Source organism: Takifugu rubripes, chromosome 9 (assembly GCF_901000725.2).
Source record: "Takifugu rubripes chromosome 9, fTakRub1.2, whole genome shotgun sequence".
Classification (NCBI taxonomy): domain Eukaryota; kingdom Metazoa; phylum Chordata; class Actinopteri; order Tetraodontiformes; family Tetraodontidae; genus Takifugu; species Takifugu rubripes.
In genome coordinates, this window is record NC_042293.1 from 7,795,644 (window position 1) to 7,809,294 (window position 13,651).

Here is a 13,651-nt window from a genome sequence, read left to right on the forward strand (position 1 = left end):
AAAAGAAGAGTTTTTAGAGCTGCGGTCCTTCACTGCTTCATCCTGAAGATACTTAAATCGCTCGACTCGCACACGTGACGACGGGGATGTCACCTTAATTATGTCCGTGTCACAGGAGACGTTGGTTTTACCCCTGAAACGTCCCACCGCCGCGCCGCCCACCGGATTATCGTTAAAGCGGCCCGTTAAAGAACCAAATGCTTTACGGTTTTTGGATGCAGACCTTTCACAGGTCATTGCACGGCGGCGCATCCTGCTCCAGCCTTTCAATCTGCTCATCTGAAGAACCTCTTTATCTTTTCACTGACGTGATGGGAAAAAAAAACCCGAACTTTCTGATGACTCAGCAGAATCCATCTGGAGCAAACACCTCTCCATGAAGTAACTCCAGTCTTCCTTTCCCAATAAAAGTAACTGCCATGAGGTGTCTGAACAAGTACTTAGTGGTTAAACCATTTAAACAGCTAAAATAAGTGATCAAATTTATAGAAATTCAGTCCACTTCATAATTTAAGACCTTTTTTGACCCACTGAGATCATTTTATGATCATTAGAGGCCGGAGGAGGCATACATGAGCCATGCAGAGGTGGAAAAGAACGTAATGAATATCCTCCCATCTCCAAGCGCTGGACACTAATGAGGGTTTTATTTTGGTGTAAAATCACATTCTGAGAGTGATCAAACCATAAAAAGGGGAAAAGTTCATGCCAGTTTGAAGGAAACTCCCGCATGAGGACAGAGACAGATCCTAAAACTGTTTCAAACGTTGGCTTCGGTGGGGTTTTTCTCTCCCACCTGCCAACTTCAGTCCAGGTTGAAACGGTTCCGTCGAGCCTCGGTCATCCTCACGTCAGTCCGATCCGGAGAACGATGTCACTGGGGGAAAAAAAGGAAGTGCAACATAAAATAACTGTAAAAACGATGAGATATTTATAACCATACACTTAGTAGCTGCTCATAGTTTCATGAGCTGTCTGGAACGGAACACAGCCAATAAATAATGCAATGTTTGAGATGTATCTCAAGCCGAGAAAATGCAGTTTTTTACACCCCCAGGATGGGACTTTCCTGTCCCGTCGCATTCCAAATTCTCTTTACTGCGCCTAAATAATCATTAAGTGGTCTTGTTAGCTTTCCCTTCAACCACTTTCCCCAGCAATCTGTGCCGGCGTCGGCGTTCCCGGGCTTCTGAGGAGCTCTGTCGAGCAAGCGTTAGCACCTGCTACTGTATGTCAAAAGAAGTGGCTCCCTGGGGGGTGGGGGGGGCAGTCAAAGTCACGAACAATCAAAAACACGCAGCCGAGATAAAGAACAAGACGCTCCTGAATAAGTCATGAAGGACAAAAGGGGAGCACGACAAAGCTCGGCGTCTCTCTTCCCGTCCAACCGTGTGGTGACACAAGCGTGGGTGCAAACGAGCGCCTCGCCGATGCACAGGCGCATTCATCTGCCGTGACCCCGGACGTTACTTTAAGATAAGGGCTTCGCCGCCTTTTTGGCTCTCGGTTAGCACCGACTTTAATTAAAGCTGTGCTACGTGCCAAAAGTAATTACTGTGCAATCAGTACACACCATATTGTGCTCTGATGACCACACAGAGTCTTGCGACAGCGTCATTGCAGCAGGACGTATGTTTTCACTGAGTCTGAGACACTCATGAGGTTCAAAAGCAGATCTTGGTATCGTGTCGTCAGGTTTGCTGAAGCTAACCGCGTTGGTGACACACATGTAGTAAAGGTCATGGTAAAGGCATTTTAGATAAAACTGCACATTTGTTAATGCAGCTGATTGTCTGGAACCCTTTTCCACCCGTCTCTCCTTTAGCATTAGCTTCAGTGTAGCTTATGAGATATACAGTTTGGACATAAGTGTTTAAAGCTACTTATTCTTTGGCTACTACAAAACAATGCTTGTTGAATTTCCACGACACTTTAAAGGACACTTTGAAGTCTGTGGTTTGAGGTTCTTTGTTTTATTATTTATTTCAACAAAAGTTCTATTTTTCAAACCACGCTGCTCAGGAGCGCTCCCACGGCCCCAGATGAAGGGAATAACGAGGCAGTGCCTTCAAGGTTTCTGATGTCCAAGCAAGGAAAACACAAAGGAAATCCATTGTCGCGCGACCTTACCGCTCAGTGCCAAGGACAAAAAACATCAGAGGCTGAGATCACAAAAGAGAGGAAGAAATTGCGACCTCTAGAACAGGAACATTTACTTTAAGGTAACAATCTTAAAACAAAAGAACAATACAACAAAAAAAGGCTTGTTAAAACCTTGAAAACTCTCAAGCTTTAATTGAAGGTTCAAGGCTTAAACTTTTATAACAACTTGGTGCTAGCTAACATTAAAATGAAACTAAAAGGGCCCGTTAACAAAAGTTGCAGTTGGCTTTTATTGTCAGCGCCATTGGCTTCATAAACCCTAAACTACCCATTTATATTCCAAAGTTTTAATGTTTAAACTATGGTGAATAGCTCTTTTTAGGGTTGAGCAGTATTTAAAATAAACTTTTTAACCTCATTGGCATGGATGCAGCAGTTGTTTTCCCAATTTATCTTTCACATAATGAAGCCTTGTCCTTTAACAGATATCCTCTGGTGTGTTCTGTACAAAAAAAACAACACAATCACTATTGGCGTCTCCTTTTACCTCACTTGAACTCCTAGAGATAAAATCCCTCAGCAAAAGCAAAGGCAGCAGGACAAATCCAGAATAATATCGCTGCCTTCTGCTCCTCGCTGTGGCAGATTTTGACCCAGAGGTCACCCGACATCGCCCGCTGGAAACCACCAAAGGTGCACGTCAGGAAGAATCAATTTGCTGCACAGCTACTCCTTCAATTAATTTCTCTGGTGTGTGTGGGGGGTGGTCAGTGTGGTCTGCAGCGTGGAGAGTACGGGGGTCCCAAAGGAGCCGTAAGTGCTGAAGTCAGCTCAGCCGCGCTCGCCGTTTGTCATTACCTAATGGTAAATCCATTCGTGTCTGGTGGAGGCTCCTCAACAGGCCCGCCTGCCCGGCGGCAGATAGAGATAGATTTTGTTGTTGCAAGAATGCATCGTGGCTTCGGCTCCAGCTACGTTGCCGTTCGAGCAGACAGATCATGCGAGGTTTGAAGGCATGCACTGATCCCTCCAGGCATTTCTCTGGCACGCTGCAAATGCAAACAACGATCTTTACAAACAAAGTTTTCAGCGTCAAGACAAAAAAAAAAAATCCAGGGAAAAGATGGTGCCAATGAGACAAAAGCCCATTAGCGGACGCTGAAGTCTAAAGAATGCCGTTTTGGGAGCCTCCCAATCACACAATCTGAGACTTAATTCATTTAGAAGGGGCCTAAATCTTTACTTTGAATTCATTAACGCATGCCGGTGTTCATCGTTAAGTCCATCGCTATGTGCTAGAATGTGTGGCGCACCTTTTTTTTGTGACAGTGTAATGACTTAGCAGTCAATACTATGCACACGGCAACCCGGCCCTTGTGAGAGGCAGAGCCGTTTGTTTCAGCAAAGCGGCGGCCATTGTCGCTCCCTCACTTATGTGTAATTGGTAAAAAATGCTGCAAAATGAGGTCAAATTAGTTTAGCACAGAAGGCTTGTCGGCCCGACATTAAACACTGCTATCTACAAGTCGAAAATGGCTGGAGGGTCGGAGGATCACATCAAAGCATGAGTCAACACAGACCACTGCTGCTGTGCATTATCCTCCCCGTGTATTTGCTGTCATTGCGTGGCGGATCTCTTTTCGAATAAATCCTTTTTACTGGTCTCGCAACAGCGAAGCGTTAAAAAAAAACAGAGAAAAAATGCTGCCGCCCTGAAAGGACGCCGCGGACAAACTCTCTGCAGAGTGGAATTACTGCAATCAGGGGAGATATGGAATTAATATGTCTGATTAAGTGCCTGACTGAATTAGCATTTGGAGTCCAAAGAGAGTTCAAGCCGTAGAGGAGAGATGAAACAGGCCCTGCAAAGGAGGGAGGAAAAATGGCAGAGAAGAAACCCAAGGTAAAAGATGTGAAGAGGAGGAGAAAAGGTAGATTGACTGTGAACAGAAGCACTTTAGCGAGCATGAAACATTCATTTGACTCTTTGTCTCTTTTATTAATGAATTTTGACAATGAAACGCTCTTTTACGTCTCTCCGCCTCTCACTCTCCGCCTCTCGTTTTATTTATTTATCTTTTCAAGATTCAAAATCAGTTGTTTTTGACAGGAGAGCCAATCAGGCCTTCCAGACGGATGGCAAACAGGAGGCCTAGTCTTTGTGAGAGATGACACAACACTCCAACAGCAGAAGGAAGAATCCGGCAAAAAGTGCCTTTAAAAGTGAGGGAACATGAAAGATGGAGAAGTAAATGGCCGACCTGTGATAGTTAGTGGGGAAAATGCCAGCTTGCCTAATGAAAAGCCAGGAAAAGGGCTATGAAAGGAGCGCATGCTAACAGAAGGCACGCGTGAATCCATCATGTAGAGTGCGTCATTGTAGAATGGGCCAACGCTGTGTGGTCTAAAGAAGATAATTCCTGCTAATTAATGAGCAGGAAACATGAGATACAGCAACAGAGAATAAAGGAAACATGAGAGAGGCGAAAGAAACCCAAAAAAGCACAGTTAAATACCAATTAGGGAGGAATGCCAAGGACTTCTGGGTGCAAAAAAAGAACGTTTATATGACTGAGGTAGGTGGGAGTGACCAGGATGGGTTAAAAAAGAGTCACCCCAATGGTGAGAGCGGCAAAGAGGATGATTTCAAAATCTTTCTGCTGTGATGCACATCTTACTCAAAATTTGTGGCTTTCCGGCCCGTTTCATGCCGGAATCCCTGCTGTTGGAGTCAGGAGAAGCCACGCTCGCTGACAATGGTGACATTTTTGGGTCCTCTGATTGAAGATTTTTGGTGTTGTTAATCAAAGACGGATTGCTTATTTAGCCCGACCTTATAATACTGAAAACTCCTGATTAGATTGTTTTGACATATATTGTAGACCATAATGCTCTCCAGAGAATGGTGCATTTGATTTTGGTGACCTTTAATTGCCTTTTGCGGAACGCTGATAAATCAAACATAGATGTGAATATTCAACAATATCGAGGGGAAGAAAATCCATAGGAAGTCTTCTGAACCGTGTATCATTTGGAATGAGGCTGAAGTGTCACTTGAGCCATCCAAGAACTGACACAACCATTGATTACTTCTTTCTTTATTTTTTTTAAAAATGGGGAGTATATTGAGGCGTTGTCTTTCTCCTGGAATGTTTGTGGTTGCTTGAGGCTGAACCCTCATTTGTACATTTTGTATTTTCTAATCACAACATCCTGATTGAGTCCAGTTTAGCTGACCAAGCTAGCCTGATAGTGCCAGGGACATACTTGAGCTTTCTTTACCCTGCACGCGATTGCAGTCTTGATCAATAAATGAATGCAGTATCCTCGTTCATGTTTTCCCACAAGGAAAAAATAAATCTTTGAGAAAGAAAACAACAGAAAACATTTAACCACTTTCCAATGGCAAAACAACAAAGCATTTAAAACAAAATGTTTCTTCTAACGCAGACAACTCTTCCGCGTTGTTCCAAAAGCCCAGGTGGACGTCTTTCATCGTGAGGCGCCGAGCCACACAGAAGCTTTATCTACACGGGGCCACGTTGGCGGACCAGGCCTGAGCGTTTCCAAGTCCCTGCTAAGTGCTGCAGGGACGTTAGCCTGATTTCTTTTTGGATACTACAAAAGATAAACATAATAAAGGTGTCAGAAGCTAAAGCTACGGGCATCCCTGAAGAGAATACCGAATAACAAATAATGGTAGGTTAATTATAACGTTGAACGTTTCTGATTTCTGAGGATAGAGACGAGCTGAGGAGAGAATATTTGTGGCTGTGCAATTAACGCGTCGTCGAAGAAAACCACGAATGCTGCTAGCATTCACAAACGCCTCGTGACACTGCTGTCATATAAAAGCCGCATCGGATGGATTTGAATTGGATGAAGGATCCGCTTTGACAGGTACAAAGTGGACTTTCAAACCCAGATTTGCGCACGGCAAATGATATTTCCAACACTCATCTTTTCGCATGAAAGCCCCTGGATCGCAGCAGATAGGAGGGAGAAATTGTCCTGCGCAATCAACTATCACGTCTTCCTTTGACAAGGCTTTCAGCATTAGAGCGCTACGGAGTGGCTCCTGTGCCCGGACGATCCCGCTGCCCTATTCCGTCAGCCATGTTTACACAAGAAATGTTGAGAGGAGACAGGTAACGCTACTTTTGGTGCTGTCTGCGACTAGGACAAAGGGATTCGGCTCAGAATTGGAATGGTGGGGGGACAAAGACAGCGATGAGATGATGGACAGAAGATGTGATGGCACGGCGATTTGCTGGGGGAGTATTTGAAGGGTGACACGGTCTCTCTCTGCTCTGCCCCGACTTTCATCCAGGCCTGGTAATGGCCGGCACATCTGCATTGGAGATACATCATATGGACGTGACAGTGTGTGGAGGAAAGGCGGCGTGTTAAAGGGAAAAGACAGAGTGATAACTGCGCGGAAAGTGAGCACTGCTCCTGGGAAAGCTGGTTTCCTCGGAGGAGAAGGAGGGCCGTCTGAAGAGGTTATTTATTTTTCATCTGCAGATGGAAACTGAAGATTGTTGGGGAGGGTCCCAGTGGTATAACTGACTAGAGATGGGGCTCCTGGGGCTACTGTCTTGTCCCCCTCCACCACCACCACAACCCCACTCCCCCCTCTCTGCTCCCCGCTCCCATTCGCTTTCCATCTCCTACCTTTCTGATCTTCACCAGAGTGCTGCCACGGTCTCTCTGGGAGAAGGCAGAGAGGAAGAAACGGAGCGGAGCCGCTCATTCTCCGTGCTGTATTCGCCCGCCTCACAGTCAGACTCGATTCATCCCACACTGTGGTCTGCAGAGCTCTGCGGCGCCTCGCTCAGCTGCAGCTGCATCGAGCACAGCCGAGCCGAGGACCTTGCCGGGCTCCTCCCAGATTTGTCTGCCTGTATGTGGGAAGCGCAGCGTCTTATCCCATCCTTCCTCATTAACGGCATTCCCATCACACTCCAGAGTCATTAAAAAGAGCGCCGCCCCCCCCCCGTCCCCTCCGGTGTTTCCTTGTCATCGTTCCACCTCTGTTTTCTGAGGAACCAGCGGCAGGAGCGTCTTGGCTGACACCTTTACTCCGCTAGGACCACGTTGAATTATTGAGGAGGCAGAGAAGTTGAGCTGCATCAGCTTCGTGAGGCTGCTCTCCATGGCCTGGTGCAGGCACGCCTCTGTTATCATGGGAGCTCATGAAAGACTGCCTCTCTGCTCCTTGTTTCTCTTAATGAATAAAAGTGTCAAATGCATCCTTACATTCGGGCCGTTTGGGAGGGTCTCCGCTGCCGCAAAAAAGTCACGATGCTAAAAATACGAACTCTGTGGAAACTATGCAATGGAGCTTAAGATTTTCAGCCGGATGTAAGGTAATCCCTTCCCCTCTCGCCCATCTGGAGAGGGACCCAGGACCTTGTTCCATCGCTATGCTTTCAGAAAGCTGCACAATTAAACTGGAGAGGTTTGAAGAAGCGCTCTAACAAGGAAAACCGGAGGAAAACGTCTCACCCTGCTTCCCTATGAGAGGCCGTGGACGTGAAAGTGTCAAATGATAATAATTGATGGGCCCAAACTTCAAATAATGACTAGAAAGGGTGTCCCTCTCGCACCAGCTTTTTGAACCACACCTGATGATTCATGAGTGTGTCAGAAGGACGATCCGACCTCATGTAATGAAATAATGATGCACTGATCAAACTGTCGTATTTTGCTATTTAATAAAAGCAAATATGCTCTCATTAATTTGTCCTCCAGCTCCTAGAATGACAAACTGGAAAGAGAGTTTTGTTTGTTTTTAGGAAAAACCTAAATAGCTTCCGTTGATCGTCTCTGAGACACTTCCACACCTTGACCGGGGTCCATCTATGGGTCATTTAATTGAATGGACGTGAGTTGTAAAGACACATACCTGTCGGTTTTATGTATAAAAGTACAGATGTGGGTAGAGATACACTTTTCTTTGCTCCGCTGAAGTTTTCCCAAGAGCACAGAGGCCTCCATCATTCTTAAATGGACAAAGAAACAAGCCAGCTGACCAAAGTGAGTGACCAGGAACTCTGGCGGAGCTCCAAAGAGCCTGTGTGGAGACAGAACAAGGTTCCTAAAGTGTCATTGTCATTGCGACACTCCACCTGTCTGGATGAGTGTCCAGGCGGACTGCTGCTCAATAAAAACACCTGAAAGCTCACCTGGCGTCTACACGATTCCCTGACTGTGGGAAACAAGATTCTCAGGTCTGATGAAAGCATGCTTGAACTCTTTGTGGCAGAATGTCAGAATATCCCCAAATCCTGGTGTGGAAATCTTGTAGCCTGATACTGAAGGAGACTGGAGGATGTAATTGCTTCCAAAGTTGCTTCAACTAAGCACCAAGTAAAGACTCTGAATACTTATGTCAATGGAACCTTTTAGGCTTGTTTTCATGCTTCCAGCTGTGCAGGATAGTACAAACCGGTGAGAATGAGGTGTTGATGATTGCTGAAAAAGTGTTACCCTGTGTCATCCTCAGGTGTCGTTGGCATCTGAATAATATGTTATTATTTGACAAATGAGAGCGGATTTGCCAAGAATGACAAAGCTTGAACATTTCGTAGCAATTCTAAAGCTGGGGAGATAAATGACGTACACCGACGAACCTGCTCAGGCCGACTGCGAGAGGGGAGCGGGGTTTGTGCGAGGACACACTCTTCATTATTTCCTGAATAGAAACAAGCCTGCTCTCTGCTAATCTCCCCCACAACAGTAACAAGAAAATGGACTCTTGCTTTTGCGGATCTTCAAAGGCGGACGCTAACAATGGACGAAGCATAAATCAAATTTGAGCGCACCAATGCAATAACCTTCTTATTTTGTTCCTCTTCCCTTCCCGTGTCCTTTCATTCACCTTCCCTCCACCTCACCTGTCTTCTCTTGCTCTGGGGGACGACTGAGGAGGCGGGATCGTATGGAAACCCACATCATTTGGACTCTAAATCGCACTCTATTTTAGCCGAACCTCACGCTGAAAGAAATGAGTCCATAAACGGGATGCCGTAGAAAAGCAGTGAACTTTAATTACTGAAGCAGAACCCTCGGCACGGGTCACTGCCCCTTCCACTGCTGGACCACTGTGGGCTCTAACAGCGCTCGGGTGGGAGGCTAACTGTCTTCATCTGCTCTGATTAATTCCGTTCGCTCCCTGTGTCGTGATTATGCGTTCAACATGCAGTACAACACCATTGCAGAGCGAGGACGTTTAGAAAGTCAAGAAAAGTCACTCTAATTCACATGATGCTTTACACATGTGCACACGTAAGCTCAAAATTATTTACTAACTAAATGTGTTTTTTCCTGTTATTATTATGGGATTTCTCTCTTGGTTAATGCATGCTGTACTGTATGAGGGAGGAGGGATCAAGCCCCTTTGATAACTAGCTAAGAACACAAGAGACACTCTGGAAAACAAATTAAACATGATAAATAAGCCTGCCCCCCCACCCCCTCTGGTGGCTCAGAGGGACAGGCTAACGTATGTCTGAGTGCGAGTCACGCGCACAGCAAGGAGAGAGGGCGATACAGCAGCTGTGATTTCCCACAATTTCTTTTTCCGGGACGGCTGCCAGGTCAGATGGCTCGGCTCGCCATGACCTGTGTAAAATGTTACTGCCGTTCGTCGGTGTTTTATCTTTCTGTATTAAATGGACGGTGTAAATTCTGACCTGCGCCGAAGAATATGTGGAAGGTCTGGATGGAATACCAACAGAAAGCTTTTATTTAAAGTCACTCATCCTCCTGGCTGCTGTTGAGAGCAGAGAACTTCAGCTGAAAGCTTCTGTTCAAGTGGGCCCTTTTCTTCCTTAAGAAATATTGCCTGTTTATTCTTTTTTTATTTTTTTGTCTGAATTTATTTTGTTGCTCCTGCGATCACAAGATTATGGAGGCGCAGCCGATTGTGTGCAGTTTAATCTAGATGCTACCCGATTAGGCTTTTTTTTTTTTGGCCGCGCCTCTTTGGGCCCATCGAGGATATCAAGGACATCAAGCAAAATGGGAAGCAAAGAATTAAAGAGGGAGTGAGATGAAAGGATAAAGAAGGTCATCAGACTGTTGAAGGGTCAGCAGATAAGCCGACTGTAGAATGCTTAATTTGCCGCGTTCAAAGGACTTGCGAATGAAAGTGAGCATCTCCCAAACAGACACTCTGGCTGTAATGCTGTTACAGGACGTGTGCACGCTACTATGATTGTGTAGATGAACAGATGGGTGGATTTTGAGATGTTGTACACCACGATGTCAAAGGTCACAAAAAATCAACCGTGCTGATGAGAGTTAAAAAACACTGGAGCAAGCTAGTAGTAAATACCTCCTACAAAGAGCAAAAACAACAGCACTGGGACGGGGCTGAACTCTTCCGAGAGTTCTCACAATTCCTCCAAAAGCACTCTGATGACTCATCCACAGAATAGGTCATCTGAAGAACTTGCGGGCCTCTCTCGCCTTAGATAAGGTCAGCATCCCTGCACAAAAGGAAACCAGCACCCGCTGAGTGTGTTTCGTTAACATCCATGGACTTTGACACAATATTCCAAAAGTAAAAACGAGTCCGGATAAATCCCAAACATCACATACTTGTCTCTATGGAAGTAAGTGACTCAAAGGAGCTATTAAGTCTGTGCTCCTTGAGAAACTTGAGGAACATCCATCTCTCTGAAGGTTCTCATTCATCCAAATCAGAGTAATTCTTCCAGATATGGTGAAGAGTCAGCTGGACTGGGGTTGAAAACTCTTTACAAGAGTTTCAAAAACTTACATCTCAGCACCCACAAAGCTGGTCAGAACTGAATAAACCTCTCAGATGAGAGGTGAAACATCCAGTTTCTTCCAAAAAGCAAGTTAATGGAAGAAAGCTTCCATCACCAGCTGAATGAATACAGTCTGTTGCTTCTGAGGGTGAACTGGTCCACTGGGGTGAAGACAGAGCAAAGCCGGTAGGTGAGGCTCCAAGTATATCAGTCAGTACATGTTGTGACTCTCACCCTTGGTCATGAGCTTTGGGTAATGACAGACAGGACAAGATCAAGTACAAGCGACATCATAATCCTCAGTGGGTTGGCTGTGCTCCTGGAGGAGGCCAGAGCATTGAGAGGAGGTGAGATTGAAGTGATTAGGGTGCCTCCAGAATGGAGGTGTTTTGGGCATGTCCATCCAGGAGTGGACCCAAGGACAAACCAAGAGAGACTGTGTCTCTAGGCTGGCCTGGGATTCCTCCTGAGGAGTTGTTGGCTTTGCAACCTGCCCCTGCTACCCAGTGACTCTGGTGTCTGTGGTCATAAAATCGGTCAACAGACTGGTGATCCATCTGAAAAGCATGGCCACCCCCCCCCTGCTGGACCCCCTGCCATTTGCCTCTGAGCCTAAACTACATCCTGCATCATCTGGATCCTATCCTATCTGTTCCACTTTGCTGAGCCCAGCCAACTCTCTGAGGATTACCAGCACCCTTGCAGACTGGAGGAGTTGCTGAGGCTGGGATAGTTCACCTCCACAGCCCAGGCCCTCAGCACTGGCGCTCCCCAGGGGTGTGTCCTGCCCCCACTGCTCTTCACACTCTACACAAACGACTGCATCTCCAAACACCCTTACGTGCAACTTTGCTGGTGACCCGACCGTCAATGACACAATCGAGGATGGAGACGAGCCTGTATGTCGGCAGGAGCTGGAGCAGCCTTTGGTGAAGCCATAAAAACCTGAAGCTGAAGACAGTGACAGCCCTCAACAATGCTGCTCCTCACTATAAACACCAGCCCTGTAGCCATGGAGGCACACAAAAAAATCACTAAATTCAGCTCTGCAAAAAAGCATCATTTCTGATATGGTCACACTGACAATTAGAAAATAAAAATACACAGTTGTGGTTCAGTAAACCGGTGATAATGAGCACACCAGCATGGTGAGGGCAGCAGTGGAGTCAGAAACGGACTCAGTAGCGTCTCCTACACATTCAAATCTCAGCTTTGGTTACTAAAATCTTGAGTAAAATACTGCTGAACACACACAGTCACTCACACACTCCTCTACCTTCCATGTAGAAGTGGGCCTGTTATACAATTGAATTCTGGTGAATCACTACCCGTTGGTGTCGTCTCCTGGTGCTTTACGTAACCAGGTTTTAATAATAGACTCTGTGAATGATCTCACAAAATACTGGTGCTTCCTGACCAAAGAAATCTTACTCCAGTTAATCCATTTTGGGGATGAATCAGGTTATGAGACACTCGCAGGAAGAAGAAATGAATCAAAGACGTATGTTTCCTCCTGCCATGCACCCAACTCACCCACGGGCGTAATGGCCTCCGCTGTTTGAGAGAGAAGTCTCAAACCTTTTATTTCACGTCTTAAAGCACTGATCCAAAGAGTGGCGCGTACAGATCTGTTACAGAACCAAAACCAGAAGCCTCTCCAGTTTGAACTTAAATATATACTCCATTACAGAACACAGCGGAGGATCTGGGGCTAAGGGCTGTTTACAGCACTCAAGGCTCTAGAAAACTACAAACCAGCAGTCGATTCTTATACAATATGCATATGACATACCAACCCAGACTGAGGGAAGCGGAAACATTTTACATTCTCTTTGTAACAAAGATGCAGGGACTTTGCCTGTGAAACCTTTGTTCCCAGTGCATTCGTGGCAGATAAATTACACAGCTTCAGCTGGAGATTTACAAAAGACTGAGTGAGGGACATGCTCAGCTGGCAGACATTTAACTTTGCCAGAGACCCTGGGAGCATGTGTGTGTGTGTGTGTGCATGTGCGTGTGCATGTGTGTGTGGTTCAGAGAAAGACTGACTCCATGTTTGCAGTCACATCACATCTCAGTTCACAACCAAATTGATTAAGAAAGCCACTAAGCAGACTAATTTGAGGTTGAACAATTACTGTCAACTGCCGGTTTCTTTTGACGACGTTAGAAGACTTTAATGCTTATCGGATCTAATCGTACTGTCAATGCGCTTTGGAGCTTCACAAAGGCATTTCTCTTTTTTCTTTCTTCTATCCACAAGAGAGACCCAGTATTCTGTATGCATATGTATTATTTATATGCAGACATGGGCTGCATAATCAGCCCTGTGTGTGTATACTTCACTGTGGAGGAAGTGTGTTCGGTACTGTACGTTTCCTGTACTTTACACGTGTGGAGGTGTATCTCGGTCTATTTATGGATGCGGTCCTCTGAGAGTCACAAAGCAAATTCCATTGTAACCCCTGAGCCTGCAGGGGGAGCCGAAGCCATCCGTCAGAGCGAACACGTTCTCCATATGCAAACAAATAAATTAGCACACTTTCTTGCCACGGCAGAGCTATATGATGGAATGCCTCGTGCGATGATGATGAGTCAAACCTCTCGCCGTGTCGGAGTGAAAGGACGGGACGGATGAGAAATAAGGTCAAGTGGATCCGTTCCGTGCGGAGCCAGAGCGGAGTTAACGCACATCACTTCTTTTAAAGTGTGTCGCTCTGAGAGCTGTGAAGAGGTTGACTCCACACGATTGTGTGGCACCTTTTTTT

General features: G+C 45.9%; 1 protein-coding gene across 5 annotated transcripts in view; it reads right to left on the reverse strand.

Annotated features, from left to right (window-relative positions):
- Positions 1–13,651, reverse strand: part of LOC101061118 (leucine-rich repeat-containing protein 4C) — a 76,631-nt gene that overhangs the window by 11,063 nt on the left and 51,917 nt on the right. For 2 of the 5 annotated variants that reach the window (XM_029842129.1, XM_029842128.1), the window contains one exon: positions 797–877. The exons of 1 other annotated variant lie outside the window; for it this stretch is intronic. The gene's annotated coding sequence lies outside the window, so the exon portion shown is untranslated. Of the gene's footprint in view, positions 1–796; positions 878–2,961; positions 3,112–6,777; positions 7,039–13,651 lie in introns of those variants that run through there. 2 more of the 5 variants (XM_029842130.1, XM_029842131.1) reach the window with 2 other exon arrangements.